This window comes from Penaeus monodon, chromosome 10 (genome assembly GCF_015228065.2).
Source record: "Penaeus monodon isolate SGIC_2016 chromosome 10, NSTDA_Pmon_1, whole genome shotgun sequence".
In the NCBI taxonomy this organism is placed as follows: Eukaryota; Metazoa; Arthropoda; class Malacostraca; order Decapoda; family Penaeidae; genus Penaeus; species Penaeus monodon.
In genome coordinates this window covers 44,343,285-44,361,295 of record NC_051395.1, presented here as the reverse complement: position 1 = coordinate 44,361,295, position 18,011 = coordinate 44,343,285, and positions in this window count along the sequence as shown.

Sequence of the window (18,011 nt, the reverse complement as noted above, 5' to 3'; positions counted from 1 at the left end):
GTTGGGAGATATTTGAAAGGAATAGCTTGCATATGAAATGTGCCAAATGTTGGATGTAAGTAATGGAAATTAAAAAAGGGAAAAAAGTAAAAAGAAAGGCAACAAAACAAGGGCATAAACGAGAATACTCACAGAAAAAATAATGAACGAGGAGAAGAAAGAAGATGAAATGATTTCAAGAAAGTTATTTTTTTTCCGGGCAGATTTATGCGCGAAGGTCACACATAAGGGAATTTAAGACGCTAGTTGGGAGTCTTAGCTGGTGTGGTATGGTGGGGGTGAGGGGAGGATGGTGGGGGTTGGTGGTGGTGACGGGCAGGATGGTGGGGGTTGGTGGTGATGGGGGTGGTGACGGAGATGATGGTGGGGTGGTGACGGAGATGAGGTGGTGATGGTGGGGGTTGGTGGTGATGGGGGGTGGTGCTGGGTAGGATGGTGGTGATGGTCGTGGTTGAAGGTGGTGGCGATGATGACGGTGATGGCTGTTTTCGTTATCAGATGTGACATATTAACAAATTTAAATAAGAGGAACATATGATATATTGAATAAACAAAAATTCGTTTTAACGATGATAAAAACAAGCACCATTTTAAATCACCTTGAGTCTTAACGTGTTGCTGCTTTTTTGCTTGTTTGTTTATTTTCATATGCTTTTAGAAAACGTGTTTGAATCAGGAAGTCATTTCCATTTGCACATTTTAAAGCAAATGAAGTAAAGAAAAATTTATGAATAAAAAGGGAAAAAAAGAATGATTCTACAACACTTAACAAAATTAACACAACAAAGAAAAGTAACCATACAGAGAAAAAAAAAAACGTAAGAGATATAGAAAGATGGATAGACAGACAGAAGGGAGAAAAGAAAAGATAGAGAAATAGAAAAATGAAAGAGAAAGACTGAGCAGAGAAAAAGAAAGAAAGAGAGAGAGAGAGAGACGGGGAGAGGGCAGACGACAGACAGACGACTGACAGACAGACAGACAGACAGATAGACAGACAGACACAGACGACAACCGACAGACAGACAGACAGACGCAGGCATACAAACAAACAGATAGCAAAAAAAAAAACATTTTCCCCCAAAAAAAGAAAGAGTAAAAAAAAAGCAGAAAGAGGCAAAAAAAAGAAATAATAAAAAGGGAAATCAATTTACTCAGCGAACAGAAAGATCATAAAGGTGGTTTTGTGACCTCGGCCTTACTTCCATTTGCCTGTCGCGTGTTATCAAGACCTTTTAAGATCTAGAAATTCAAAACATCTCCGAGATCGCAGATGTTCCGAGACCTGTCTGTAAAGGGGCAGGTGAGGAACACTTTCCTTGGAGCACAGGGAAAAGGGAAAAGAAAGAGAAAAGGGAAAAGAGAGAAAAAGGGAAAAGAGAGAGAAAAGGGAGAGAGAGAGAGAGAGAGAGAAGAGAGAGGGGGAGAGAGGGAGAGAGAGAGAGAGAGAGAAGAGAAGGGAGAGAGAGAGAGATGGAGGGAGAGAGAAAAAGAGAGGAGAGGGTGGAGAGAGAATGAGGGGGAGACAAAATCCCAAAATACGGGCAGACGAAGAGGAAATATTGGAAGAGAAAGAAAAAAGAAAGAAAAAAAAGAGATAGAAACGTCAAAAAGCTTTAGAAAAGTCTGCGGAATGTTCTCTCCACATTCAAGTTACACCGTCAGGAAATTTTCACTTTTTTTTATATGGACAATTCTACTGATTACTTTTTATCTGTCTTTCTCTCTTCCTTTATCTCACTTGATCCTTTGGTCTGATTTGGGTTGATTTTTCTCCGTAATTTTCTAATTGATTTTTTGTGATTATTTGATGATGAGGATGATTCTATTTTTCTGCTCTTTTTTCTGTGTGATTTCTCGGGGGAAAATGAGGCAAAATGGGTTAGTGTTCGCGCACGAGCTCACAAACATGGCTAACACACACTCACACACACACACACACACGCGCGCAAATATGAGTGTGGTGGTGTATACACCACACCATAAATTGCAATATAATAAATATATACATATATATAGGAAATAAAAAATATACACCCAACCACACACACACACACACATATTAATATATAAAATTATATATATAAATATATATATATTAAAATATATATATATATAATAAAATATTATAAAATATATATATATATGGGAAAAGTAGTGTGTGTGCGTGTGTGTGTTGTGTGGTGTGTGTGTTTTGTGTTTTTTTTTTTAACGTAGGTTCATGTCTGAGCCCGTGGTCAAAGCATGATACTCAATTGCAGTTTTCACGTTGTGATGTCTTGAGTGAGTACGTGGGAGGGTCCCCAGTTCCTTCCACGGAGGTGTGTGTACACAGACATAATATATATATAATATATATAAAATTAATATATATATTATATATATTTTATATAATTATATATATATATATATCTATATATATATATATATATATATTATATAATATATTATATATATATATATAAATTATATATATATATATATATATATATATATATATATATATATATATGTCTGTGGGTATTTAACACACACCAACACACACACACACACACACCACACACACACACCCCACACACACACCCCACACACACACACAATTATAATATAATATATAGTATATGATATATATATTATATATATAATATATATAATATATGTATAATATATATATATGTATGTACAATATATATATAATCTATATATAATATATATATAATATCAATAATATATATATATATATATAAATACGATTATAGAATAGATATAACAGGGCACATATATACACAAACACAACCACACACACCACACACACACAAAACCCCACACCAAAACACACCCACACACACACACAAACATACCCCAACACACACATACAAATATATAATATATACTATATATATAATTATATATATAAAATATATTAATATATATATATATATAATACTATAAAACATAAATTATACATATACATATAATACATAATATAATATATATATATATATATATATATATATATATATATATATATATGTATATATATGTATATATGTTATATATATTATATATATTGTTGGGTTGTTTATAATAAGTAGTTGTGATATTATATGAGTAGTGAGTGCCAATTTGATGCCGCTATATACGTGATATGATGACAATATTTATTTGTACCTGCATTGTGATACTTATATGATATATATATATAACACCCTCCTTTTGTTGATATTTACACATGTGAAATATAGAAAATTATGTTTAGTTTATATTGTGTAGCATAAACGCCATGTAAAAGAGTGAATTCTCTGTAAATTTGTAGAGTACAATAATTTTATTTGTCTCTTAGTTCACACGTTGGCAGATAGCACTCTGGGCAGAAGCTGAGGCGTAGGGCAAAGGACTATGAAGAACTCCCTTTTATTTTTGTCAGACTGATCCCAATGAACTATTTTTGGGTTTTAATTGTGGGATTTTTTCCCAGCATCGTAGAGAAACACCAAACAAACATTTTACGACACACACAGGGAGTATACAACATACATGGGATACACACACACACACACAAACACCCACACAAATATAATATATAAATATTTAATATATAATATAAGATTATATAAAAATATATATATATATATAATATAAAATATATATTATATATATATATATATATATATATATATAATTTTGTATGTATGTTGTTATGTATATATATATATTATATATATTTTATATTATTATATATATATATATATATATATATATATATATGGTGGTGGTGTGTTGTGTGTTGTGTGTATGGTGTGGTGTGTGTGTGGTGTGTGGTGTGTGTGTGTGTGGGGTGGGGTGGAGTGGGGGGGGGGGGGGTTTTTTTTGTGTGTGGGGGTGTGGGGGTTGTGTGGGTGTTTGGGGGTTTTGGGGGTTTTTGTGGTGTTTTTTGGGGGGTGTGTGTGTGTGTTTTTTTTATTTTATTTTTAAATATTTTTTTTTATAATTTTTTTTTTTTTTTTTTATATTTTATATTTTTTCCTGTGTGTAGTATAAATAATATATATTTTAATATATATATATATTAATAAAATTTTAAATATATTATTAATATATATAAAAGGGGTTTTTGTGTGTGGTGTGGTGTTTGTGTGTGTTGTGTGTGTGGTGTGTTTGGGGTGGTGTTGGGGGGTTGTGTTTGGTTTTGGGGGTTGTGTGTGTTTTGGGGTGTGGTTGTTTGTGGGTATGGGTGTTTTTATAATAAATATATAAAATTATATAAAAATAAAAAATATTTTATATATATATATGTTTTTATATTAATTATATTTATTTTAAAAATTATAATTTTAAATATATATAATATATTTTAATAATTATAATATTTATATATTAATATATATTATATATTATATATATTTTATATTTAATATATATATTATATATTATATTATATATAATATTATAATATATAAATATTAAATATTATAAAATAATCATCCCCAATATCACATACATATGCAACAAACAAAAACCAAAAAAACAAAAAAAAAACAATATTATAATATTTTATTTTATATTATTTATATAAAAATATATATATTATAATATATATATTATATATTTATATATATTTATATATGTTGTATTTTTTATATATTATATTATATAATTATATATTATAATTATTAATTTTATATATATTAATAATATATAATTATTATTATTATTATTTATATATATAATTTTTATATATATATTAAAAACAAATAAAAAAAAAAAAAAAAAAAAAAAAAAATAAAAAAAACACACACACACAAAAACCCAACCCCCCACACACACACACACACACCAAAACTATATTTTTATATATATATATAATTAATATAAATTATAAAAATTATAATATTAATCATCATAAAGACCCTAACGCCGACGGGGCGCAGGGGTGTACCACATTTCGATCCCCCACGAGGTTCCCCTCAGGGCGAGTCTCCAGGCAGGCCCTGGGGCCCATCTCTAAGTCTTCGCGACAGGTCTGTTGAGTGCCCAAGCTATGATCTTCTAGGTCGTCCCCGGGGCCCCCCACCGGGATTGTCTCGCAAAAAAACAACCTGATGGCGGGGTCATCCACAGGGAAGCGTTCAGGTGCCCATATAGCCTAAAGTTGGCGTTTCCGGACATGCAAACCACAGTTCACGGTTCAGCCCTCGGTTGGACAATGTCCTGCTAAATGCTCCCATGAGGCGAAGGGGGGTGTTAAGAAGGCATCAAAACGAGACTCCAAAGGGATTAGATACCTTTCCGGGGTTTTTCTTTCCTACGCAAAACGGCAGTTTAAGGGCCTTTAAGATGGACTTGGGTTTTTTCGCTGGGCCGACTTCCCAAAAGTTCCTGTTGAAAATTCATACTCCTACGCCAGACCTCTGTCTACTGACCCCCGGGGCAACAGCCAAAGAATTTTTACTATGCTCCAAATTTTCAAAACTCTTGACTTTAACGTCCTCACCGCAAGAGGATGACTGAAGGGCCCCCCAAAATCCAAACTTGGTCAGGGGCGGGGACCCTGGTTAAGGGCTTTGCCTCTTGAAAATGTGTATAGCCCCCCACCACGACTCAGATAGGATTCAAACAAGGCTGAGACCTTGATATTGCCCAGGTTGCTCCATGACTTTGGGTAAAACCTCTGCCCATTATCCAGTCCTGCAGATGTTGAAGTTCGATGAAGGACACAGTCTTTCCTCATCCTGAATTAAAGGGAAGAAATCTGACAGGCCCCCCCAAATTCTAGCACTTTCGTCCCGGGAAATAGGCTTTCTATTAAACCCAAAGATCCTGACAGAATTCCCCTAAATCTCAGAATCTCTCAAGTGATTTTTATGCACAGAGTTGGGGGTCGATGTAGGCTGCAAAACACCCAGGGCCCAAATCATATGGTGTTACAATTATTGAGACCTAGGGCGGTCTTTTGTGACTTCCCAAAATGAAACCAGACTGCTCCGGGCTCTGGGGCCTTAGTAGGGGGGCGTGGTCGTTTAGAAAATGATGGCGAAAACCCTTTCTTTTACTAAACAGTGTAAAAGCCACAGTATTTCTACAGTTTCCCCAAAGATCCCCTTCCCCTTAGAGAGGGATAACCACGCCCCCCAACAGGGCAGGGGGGAAGGAACCAAAACCCCCAGATGGTATCAGACGTTGCAAACCCTGCCAAAGGTTCACCCCCAGCCTTTCAGATCAGAGGGGTTCAATTGCTGTGTCTTTTCCCCCCCCCCTTTAGCTTAAATGGGCCCTCCAACCTATTTGGTTAGGGGTTCCCGCTCCCGGGGGACAGCACAGGTATTTGTTCACTTTTCATCCCAAACTAAATGTTGGGGGTTTTACCTTTACTGCGCTCGAAAAACCCAGCCCAAATTCCGAACCCCAAAATATCTGAGATATCGTCCATTCACCGGAGGCTGCATCATCTGCGAGGGGGGGCTTAGAGTTCACTTTTAAGGGTTGGGAGCAGGCAAGGTCTTCCCAAAAAATGGGCCCTTTAACCCTCACAAGATTCCACTGAAATGTTACTTTTCCCTTCTCACAGTTGAGCCTACGTCAAAGATGACCCCAACCCCCATTTCCCTTCAGCCAAAACATGCGACATTTTTCAGTGGCCTCCATGTCCCAGGGGATAAATTGTTTTGCCCCCGGGGGTACACCAATACTCCGTGCCTTCGAGTGTTTTTTCGTTGAAGGGCTCCCCCAGGCAAATGGGTCCTCAGTTTTTAAGTTTGTGAACAATCGAACCTCCATGACTAACCCCCGCACCCCTCCCTTTCCCCTCTTCTGGTGAATACTAAAAAGTGTACTGCAGGGGCGAGGATTTTGAATGGACCTGGGGGTACCAACCAGCCCAAGTCAGTGCCACAGAACTCGGGACTCCGGTAAATCCTGCAATTCTGAAGGGTTTCCCCCATCGAATGGACGAATTGGTTAAACTCTTTTGGGCCCAGTACCCGTACGCTTAAAACATGTCCAGCAATTCGGGTTGGGGGGCTGATACCAGGAGCCGAAATCCTCTTTTCCCGGGACCCTCCCTTCTCAGCTCGATCACAGCCGGATCTGCTTAAGCGCCCGTAATGCAATTCCCCGCCGGGGAATTGTCTGCCACGATGGAGCAAGGCCCATCTCCCCCGACCCCCCCCTTAACCCCCCGGGGGGGGGGCAGGAGCTTGACGGGGCTAGGGGATTTCCAAAAAACCCTTGGGGCCATACCTCTGGGGCCCTTGCGCCCAAGATCCCCCACATTGCCTGGGACTGAAACCCCCGTGTCCAGGGTGGCCAGAGGGGACCCGATGATGGGGGGCTGGAACGGCAGGGGAGTCTTATCAGCCTGCTCCCTTTTTTGCACTAGGCTGACAGCGGTCGAGCTACAAACGAGAAGGGATGCAAAACATTTACATTTTAGGACCATACCGTTGCTTTACATCACCCGAGCATAAAAACCCCCCAATTTCATACAAAAAACAAAAAACAAAAAAAAAAAAAAAAAAAATATTTTATATATATATATAATATATGATATATATAATATAAATATATTTTATATTATAATATATAATATATATTATATTTTATATATATTATATAAAATATATATATAAAACACAAAAAACCCACAACACACACCCCCACAACACACACACACACACCCAAACACACCAACCTTTTTTTGTGCCAGTAATTACCCTGAAGGGTGCCCATCCTGAACCTATGGACGGGAACGAAAGCAAAACCCCCCACACACACAACACCACACACACAACACACCACAACACCACACCATATTGTAATATAATAAAACCCCCAATATTACTATACATATATATATAATATATATCTATATATATTTTAATTATATATAATTATATATATTATATATTATATATTATATATATATATATATTATATTTTATATATATATTTTAATATTATTTTAAAATATATATATATATATATATATATTATATATATAATTATATATATAAAATATATATATATATTAAAAAATAAAAAAAAAAAAAATGTTAAACAAAACCCAAAATAATATATTTTATATATATATATATATATATATATATATATATATATATATAATATATATATATATATGTATATAATATATTTTTATATATATTATATAATATATATATATATATATATATATATATAAAATATATATATATGTATATGCATATATAAAGGGAGATGATATGATTGTAGAATGCGCCAGTGTTTTAATGTATGTGGTGCTCCTTTTCTTTTTCTTTCTTTTTTCTTCCATTTTTCTCCTTTATCTGCATTTTTCAATCACTCTTCTTTTTCCTTTTTGTATTTGCTTTGCGTGTTCGAAATTGAATGGTCCTCATTTTGGCACAAAAGGTTATTTGTGAAAAGAAAAAAAATTTGCTTTCTTTCTTCGAAGACCCCTAACTGCAAATTTAAAGCTATAAATAATGTCTTGATGTAATTCTTTTATGTTTTTATTTCTGTGCGTTGTTTGTCTGCAGAATATTTTTATGTTCATATGAAAGGACCTTATTCACTGCCAAGAGCATATATGCTTACAAGCCTTCAGAAAAAATACACACTAAGCAACAAACACACGCAAACATTTTCGAAAAAAAACATAGAACACGACATCATAAACACACACCATACATTATAACACACCACATCCATTATTTCACACACACAAAACCACACACACCCCACCCACACACCCCACACACACCACACACACCACACAAAACACCCCACACCCACCCCACCCCCAACCCCACCCACCCCCCCCCCCCCCCCCCCCCCCAAAGAACCCCCCCAACCCACAAAAACAAACCCCCAAACCCCAAAACCCAACCAAACCCAAAAACAAAAAACAAAACCCACCCAAAATTTTTCCCACAAAAAACAAAAAACCCAACACCCAACAAACCACAACCCAAAAAACACACAACACAAAACACACCAAACACCCCCCCCGAAAAAACCCCCCAAAAACACCACCAAAACACACCACACACACCAAACACACACACACCAAACCCACACACACCAAACACACACCACACCACACCCCACACACACACAAAACCACACACACCCCACAACACCAGACACACACACACAACACACCCCACACACAACACACCACACACCACACACACACACAAACACACAACAACCCCAAAACAACCCCCGGAATAAGTCCCACGCAAGCACAACACACCATCATACAGCCACCCAACAAGCACCTGCAACAACGCTAACCAAGGGTCCTCTCCTCCCCTGCAACCAAGTCCTATGCCAAACGAACAGTTTCAAAGCTGATCGACCAAGGGATCAGCAAAGGTTTGTAGGAACTATAATCGTAAAAGGATTCCCTTAGGGCCTGTGATGATGAGGGGAAAAAGCGTTTTAAGGGAAGGGTGGATAGGTATGGGGGATGGGAGGGTGGAGAGAGAGAGAGAGAAAGAGGGTGGAAGTGATGGAGAGAGGGGGAGAAGATGGAAGAGATGGGGGGAGGGGGTGAGGTAGGGGAGAAAGGGGGGAGGGGGGGATGATGTGGGGGGGAGGGGGAAGAGAGGATGGAGGAGGTAGGGGTGGGGAAGAGAGGAGGAGGAAAGGAAAGAGGTGGGGGGGGAAGAGGAGGAGATGAGGGGGGAAGAGGTAGAGAAAAGAGGGAGAAAAGTAGAAGACGGAGAGAAGATGGAAGAGACAAAGAAAAAAACAGAAAGAGAAAAGGAAGGGAAGAAATAAGATCAGGAGAAGGAGAATGGTACAATCGTTTTCATTATCTTAATTGTTATTGCTTTTTGTTTTTATTTTAGCATCATTAGGGGTAGATATACTTGCGATATTACCATTACTTATTACTAACATCCTTGCAATAGTAACAACAGCATTATTCGTGCTAGAAAATGAAAAAAAAAAGGGAATCAGATTAAAAAGGATGAATTTATAAAGTATGTTGATCCCTTTGCTTTTTAAACTACTTCTTCCTTTTTGCCTTTCTACCCCCTCTGTCTTTTTAAAAGTGTCTGTTTTTTAGGTTTGTCTGTTTTCTGTCTCTGCCCTGTCGTCTGTCTGGTTCTGTTGTCTGTTGCCCTGTCTGTCTGTCTTTCTCTCTCCTCTCTCTCTCTCTCTCTCTCTCTCTCTCTCTTCTCTCTCTCTCCCCTCTTTCTCCTTTTTCTTCCCCTCTCTCTCTCTCCCTCCCCCCCCCTCATTAAAATCCTCACTCCCCCAAAGCAAAAACCCTCCCCTCTCCTTACTCCTCTTTTATTTTCTCTTTTCCCCATTTCCCCTTTCCCATGAAAAAATTTCCCAAAAACCAATGTAAAAAAAGGAAGGGGAAAAAAGGGGGAGAAAAGAAACTCCCCCCCCCCTCCTCCAAACTAAACTAGAAAAAAAGACTCTCAAGAAGCAAATTTTACCCCAAATTGAGTTTTTTCCCTGCTTTTCCCCTTTTTTTCCCCCTGTTTTTTTTTGTTGCTTTTTTTCTCTCTCTTTTTTTGGGAAAATTTAAAAAAATTCTCTGTAAATTCAGACATTAACGGGGGATTTTAAAATTTACATTTTTTCTCTCTCTTTTTAATTATTTTTGTTCTTCATTCTTTTTTCTATCTATCCATATATCAAACCCAATCATCTATCTATTATCTATCTATCTATATTTAACATCTGTCTATTACCATCCATCAAACCATCTATCTGTCTATCTATCTACCTCAAATTATCCTCTATCAAAACCAATCTATTCTCCATCTATTATCTACCTACTTGCTTACCATTTGTTTATCTAAACTCTTCCCCATACATCTTTCCACCCTTTCTATTTGTATTCTAAAAATCTAATCCCTTTGTATGATCATTACGTGTAAATTTACACATCAGAAAAGTACCAGACAAGAAGCCACTACCTAAATTTATCATTAGTACTATTATTACTATCATTATTATTATTACTATTATTTTTTTATTTTTAAATTTTATTATTTATTTTTATTATTATTAATTTTTTTATTATTATCTTTATTTTTACTATTATTATCATTTTTAAATTATCGTTATCATTATCATTACATTCCTATTATCCCCTTTTTCCCAAAATCTTTTTATCATTATTATTTTTTTCCATTATAATAATAATATTTTATATTATTAACAATTTTAATAAAAATTATACCTTAATTTAAAAATTTAAAAGTAATAATGATAAAAATTTAAATGATATATATACTACTATACTAAAAAAATTTAATAATAATGTTGTTTTTGTTGGGGTTATCACCCTTTCACATCATCATTTTTATTATTTTTTCCTTTATTTTTATTATTTTTATTTTTATTTTTTTAAATTTTATTTTTGTTTTTGTTGTTTTTTGGTTGTTTTTTTTTTGTTATTCCCCTTTTATTTTTAATTATTATTTTTTATTATTATTATTATTATTATTTTTATTCTTATTATTATTATTTTTTTATTTTTTTATTATTTTTTATTTTTATTTTTATTTTTATTATTATTTTTATTATTTTTAAATTATTTTTTATTATTATTTTTAAATTTTTAAAATTTTTAAATTTTTAAATTATTATCAAAATCAATATCATTTTTATTTTTTTAATTTTTTTAAATTTTATTATTATTATTATTATTATTATTATTTTTAAATTATATTATTATTATTATTTTATTATTATTATTATTATTTACCCTTATTATTAGTACTATAAATTACAAAATTTTATTATTATTTTCTTTATTCTATCATTATTTTTATTATTTTTATCACCAAAATTTACCCTTTATTTTTATATTATCTTGCATTACATTTTTATTATTATTATTTACCCAATCTTTAAAATTTTGTTTTTATTATTATTGTTTTGTTGTTGTTTTGTTTTTTGTTGTTGTTTTTTTTTGTTATTATTATATATTTTTTTTTTGTTTGTTTTTTTTTTTTGCTGGTTGTTGTTATTTTTATTATTATTATTATTGTTATTTTTAAATTTATTATTAATTTTATTTTTTTTCATTATTTTATTTATTATTATTATTTTTATTTTTTATTTTTTTTTATCATCATTATTATAAATCGTTTTATTACTTTTACTTTTCATCAAAATAAACTTTAATTATTCCTTTTCAGTATTATTATATTTTTTTACTTTTATTTTTTTCATATCATTTTTTTCATTGGCATTTCTTTGTTATTTTTTATCATCGCACCCCCCCTTTTTGTTGGGAAAATTCTGAACTAAAACAAAAAAAGTAGAAAAAATTGGGTTTCCCTTTGCCTACATATTCCTTGTTCCGGGTCGGTCCTGACGAAAAGGCTTCTAAATTTGACTGTAGACCTGTCATGTTTTTTGTTATTTTTTTTTAATAAGTTTATGTATATCCCGATCTTTTACGAACTAAAGGGAAAATTAATTTTTGTGTTTTATAAAATTTTGTAAAAATATAATAATATATAATATATTAGATATTAATATATATATATATATACATATATATACAAATATAAAATTATATATTGGGATATATATATATATAAAATATATATTAATCCCCCCATATAAAATATAATATATATATTAATATAAAATATTTTTCAAATATATTATATTTTTATTCGTATACACACACCCACACACACACACACACACGCACGCGCACACACGCCCCCCAAAACACACCAAAACACACACACACACACACCCCACACACACAACACCAAAACACACACTTTTAGTATGTATGAAAATTACAGTATGTAAAAACACACACACATCAAAATTTAGAGCCATAAGTAAAGTAAAAACAATGAAAAACAGAGAGAAAAAAAAAAAAGGGGATTTAAAATAACATTAACTTTATTATGGGAAAAAGATAAATTTTCATCCAAATGACATATAGGCCCATAAAGAAAAATTAAAGGGGAATTTCATCTAAAAAATTTCATAAAGGGTTGTTTCCGATCACGTTTTGTAGAAAAGGGAAATTTTGTAGTAAAATATTCATCAAACTTGCAGAAAAGAAACGAAATGGGTATTTTTAAAAGTTTTATTCAGTGTCTATTTTACAAATACATTTATCAGGAAGCCCTTGTCATGTTTTTTGTTCTCGTATGTAATTTGGAAATTTCAAAACTTTTTTCTAAAAAAAATATATATTTTTTCTGTTTTTTTGGTTGGGCACTAATTTCTGTACGAAAACTGCTAGTCTCTTCTCTCTTCTCTCTCTCTCTCTCTCTATTATTATCTACCTATCTCTCTCTCTCTCCTCTCTCTCCCCTCTCTCTCTTTTTCTCCCCCCCCCCCCCCTCCCCCCCCTCTCTCTCTCTCTCTTTCTCTCTCTCCCTCTCACTCACTCCTCTTCGTTTCTTTTTCTGCATTCTCCTGTCTGTCTATGTTCTGTTTTTTCTGTCGTCCTCTGTTGTCTGTCTGCTGTTGTCTGTCTGGCTGTCTGTTGTCTGTCTGTCTGTCGGTCTGTCTGTTGTCTGTCTTCTGTCTGTCCGTCTGCTGTTTTTCTGTCTGTCCCGTCTGTCTACCCCTCCCCCTCTCTCTCTCTCCCCTCTCTCTCTTTTCTCCTTCCCCCCTCCCCTCTCTCCCCTCCTCTCTCTTCTCTCTCTCTTCCCTTCCCCTCTCTTCTCCTCCTTCCTCTTCTCCCCTTTTCTCTCTCTCTCTCCTCTCTCTCTCTCTCTCCTCTCCCGCCCAAGAAAGAACTTTAAAGCATTTCTTAAGTGGGGTGTGTTTTAGAACCCCCCAAGAACATTAACCCTTTTCCTGACTAAGATCTTATTCCAAAAAAGATTTTTTATTTTTATTTTTATTAAATATTTTTTATTTTGATTGGGGCGATTAATTTGCAGGGTGACACGGGCAAAATCAATAGCAAGGACCTATTCCTCCTATTCCTCCCGAGTAAAATTTGGGATTTAAAACCTCAAAGTGGAAAATTTGATTGGAGTCCATAAAAGTTTTAAAATAGATTCCATAAATGGTATTGTTATTGGAGTCCTTTTTTGTGCTCGCGTTCCCCAGGGTTTAAAATGTAGCATTTTTTTTTATTTTTAATCCAAAAAAGGTCGGTGATTAGCATTAGGGGGGTCAAGACTGCCCTGAAAAAATAAAAAAACCAAAAAATAAAAAAAGGGGAAAAGAAAAAAAAAAAGAAAAAAAAGAAAGTCATACTTTTAAACATTTGAGGGCCCAATTTTTCCCAAAAAAAACACACTTTTCCCCTTCACCTCATCAACCCTCACCCAAAGGTTTCGTAGTTTCTCGTAGAGGGAAAAAAAAAAGGAGAAGGGAAAAAAGAAAAAGGAGAGAGAAAAGAGGAGAGGGGAGAGAGAGGAGAAAAGAGAGGGGAAGAGAGAGAGAGAGAGGAGAGAGAGAGAGGGGGAGAAAGAAGAGAGAGAGAGAGAGAGAGAGAGACATCCCCACACATGGGAAAACATACACACAGGGAAAATCCCCACTACCCCTTAAAACTCTCCTTTTGGGGTTAAATGAAACCCGTGACCCCAAAACGCCCCAAAACTGGGGGAAACTAGTCACGATTCAAATTCCTTTTCCCTTTTTTCCTTTTTTTTTCCTTTTTTTTTTCCCCCTTTTTTTTTTCTTTTCCCCCCTTTTTTTTTTTTCTTTTTTTTTTCCTTTTTTCCCCCCCCCCTCCTCTCCCCCTTTCCTATTCCCCCTTCCTCTTTTTTTTCCTAAAATTTGTTTTCCCCCTTTTTTTTAAGACAATAAAAGTTTTTTAGGGGAGTTTTTTGCCAGTAAAAAATTCCCCTTCGGGGGAAAAAATTTTATTCCAAAGATTTTAATTATTTTTAACTTTTAATTTTAAATTTACTTTAATTTAGGGAAGCAAAAAGAAAACCCCCTACTTGAAAATTGGAAAATCCCAAAATAAAATTTGGGGTTCCCCCCATCCCTTTTTAAATGTCGAAAATTTTGTAGGAGAAGGTGAGCGAGGGAAAGGAGGGAAAGAACCCCAAAGAGAGGGGATAGAAGGGAAAATGAAAGAAAAAAAAAAAAAAAAAAAAAAAAAAAAAGAAAAAATAAAAAAAAGAAATTTCATACGACATACCCAAATTTTAAAAATAACTTTTCCCCATTCCCACAACCCAAAACCAATGGTCCTTTTTTCCGTAAAAAAAAAAAAGGGGAAAAGAAAAAAAAAAGGGGGGGAAGAGGGAAAAAAGGGGAAGGGGAAAAAAAAGGGAAAAAAAAGGGGAAAAAAAAAAAAAAAAACCCCCTCCCCCATAAAGCTTCCCTAAAACTACCCCTCCAAATCTTCCTTCGAAAAAGTCCTCCTTCCCCCCAAAAACTGATTCACGTTCTTTCCCCTTCAAATCTTTTTTGGGGCCGGTTTTAATCCGCTAATTTTCCTTTTTATTTTCTTCCTTTTTCTTGCTTTCCTCTTCTCTCTTTCTCTTTCTCTCTCTCTCTCCTCTCTCTCTTTCTTTCTTTCTCTTCCTCCTCTCTCCCCTCTCTCTCCCCTCCCCTCCTCCCCCTCTCTCATCTTTTCTCTCTCCTCTCCCCTCTCTCTTCTCTTTTTCCTCTCTCTCTCTCTCTCTCCTCTTCTCTCTCCTCTTTCCTCCCCTCTTTCTCTCTCTTTTCTTCTCTCCTCTCTCTCTCTCCTCTCTCCTCTCTCTCTCTCTCTCTCTCTCTCTCTCCTTCTTCTCTCTCTCTCTCCTCCTCTCTCTTTTCTCTCTCTCTCTTTCTTTTTTTTCTCTCCCCCATATAGCTCTCTTTCTGTCTCTGTCTCTCACTCTCTCCTTTTCTTTCTTTGTTTCTTTCTCTTTCCTCTGTCTCTGTCTCTGTCTCTGTCTGTCTCTGTCTCTGCCTCTGTCTCTCTCTCTCTCTCTCTCTCTCTCTCTCTCTCTCTCTTCTCTCTCTCTCTCTCTCTCTCTTCCTTCTCCTCTCTCTCACTCACTTTCCGGATAAATAAAGGAGCTTCTGATTTCCACTCAAAGAAAAGTTTCCTCTTTTAGTACATCATACGAGGCTTTTATCATCACTGGATATTTAGTTATTGTTTTATTATCATTATCATTTATATGATGATTGTTATTGTTATTATCATTATTATTATCATTATTATTATTATTATTATTATTATTATTATTATTATTATTATCATTATTATTGTTATTGTTATTGTTATTGTTATTGTTTGTTATTGTTATTGTTATTGTTATTGTTATTGTTATTGTTATTGTTATTATCATTATCATTATCATTATCATTATTATCATTATCATTATCATGGTCATCATTATCATTATTAGTTTTAGTAGTAAAATTGTGATTGCTAATGTATATAGATGAAGAAGTCTACCTAATTTCACTTATTTTCGCATTGTCTACCCCAAGGTACATAGAACCAGGTATCTCCACTTCCATATAGCTTATTGAAGCTGAAAATGAAATTGACTTTTTCCCAAGAGTATTCTATTAATGGTAAGGAACTCTTAGTTATCATAAACAGTAGAGGTTTTACTTCTGGTAACTAAAACAAAAGCGAGTAAATTATACATAAATTATAATGATGTTTCTAACTATATCTGAAATCCCCGACTCTGCGATATTTCATGGAAATTGTCACTTCAGTGCGTGTTCCTTGAAAATGATTCCATTATAACAATGGTAAAAAAAAATCGAAAAAAGACAAAGAAAAAGGAGGGGGAAAAAGTGTTTCCAATGAGGTGATGAGGCAGGCCTTAGGAGTTTTAGAAAGAGGAAGTGGATACCTTGGTTTACACCATCATATTAAATGAAACAACTGTATCAGAAGGAATACTTAAATATTTCTAGAAAGTTACTTTTATACAGCTTTTAGTAACACGTGTGTATTTGAACCTTTTTGTCGTAAAAAAAGGAAGAAAAAAAAATTGTCTTTTTATTTATCATTATTTTTCTTTGTGCAGAGATATTGTAATGAAATGTAAGTGTGCAGTTGTCTCATATCACAGCGCGTGTTAGAAGTTTAAGAATTCAGATTCTCATGAGTTTCTCCCCATTTTTGTTTCGGTAAGCGATACTATAGCTAAAGGCAAGCTTATGAACATGACACTTGTCAAAGTATTTACAGTTTTGTTCGTTACCATTCTATTTCAGAATTTCCGTTTGCTTTGTATATCTCTATCTCCTCGGCTTCTGCACCGGTTGTCATGTATCATTTATCTTCAATATAATATCATTATCAGCACTTAATTCCTTGAATCTATTAGGAGAGTAATAATCATGATAATAATAATAATAATGATAATCACAATAATATCAATGATCATAATAATTACAAAGATAATAATAATGACAATAATAACAATTATACTGATAACGTACATATACAAAAACATACATATGTTGTTTTCAGAAAGAACACGAAAAAGGAAGATCAAATGTCCTTCGGAGAGGCAAACGAAAATATTAAAAAAGGCTCGTGGCGCTTGTCCAGATTGGAAGTGAATATTGTTGACAGTCGGCTATTATCTCCAGGCTATTTTATAATCTTTAGACATAAGAATTACTGGTATTTGGAAAACATATTTTTATTCTGTAATGTTGATGTACATAATGCAATGATGAATACATATTTTTCTCGTATGTTTTCTTGATATAAGAAACAGGCATTGGGAATCTCTTGTACGTTTTACGATATACATATATCTACACAAAGGCATACATTTATATATTCATATATACATACATCCACACACACATATACGTGTGTGTGTGTGTGTGTGTGTGTGTGTGTGTGTGTGTGTGTGTGTGTGTGTGTGTGTGTGTGTGTGTGTGTGTGTGTGTGTGTGTGTGTGTGTGTGTGTGTGTGTGTGCGCGCACGCGTGCGTGCGTGCGTGTATGTATATATTTGCAGATTAATTTATATGTATATATACAAATGTATATATACATATGCATATATAAATATATACACATATGCATACATATATATATATATATATATATATATATAT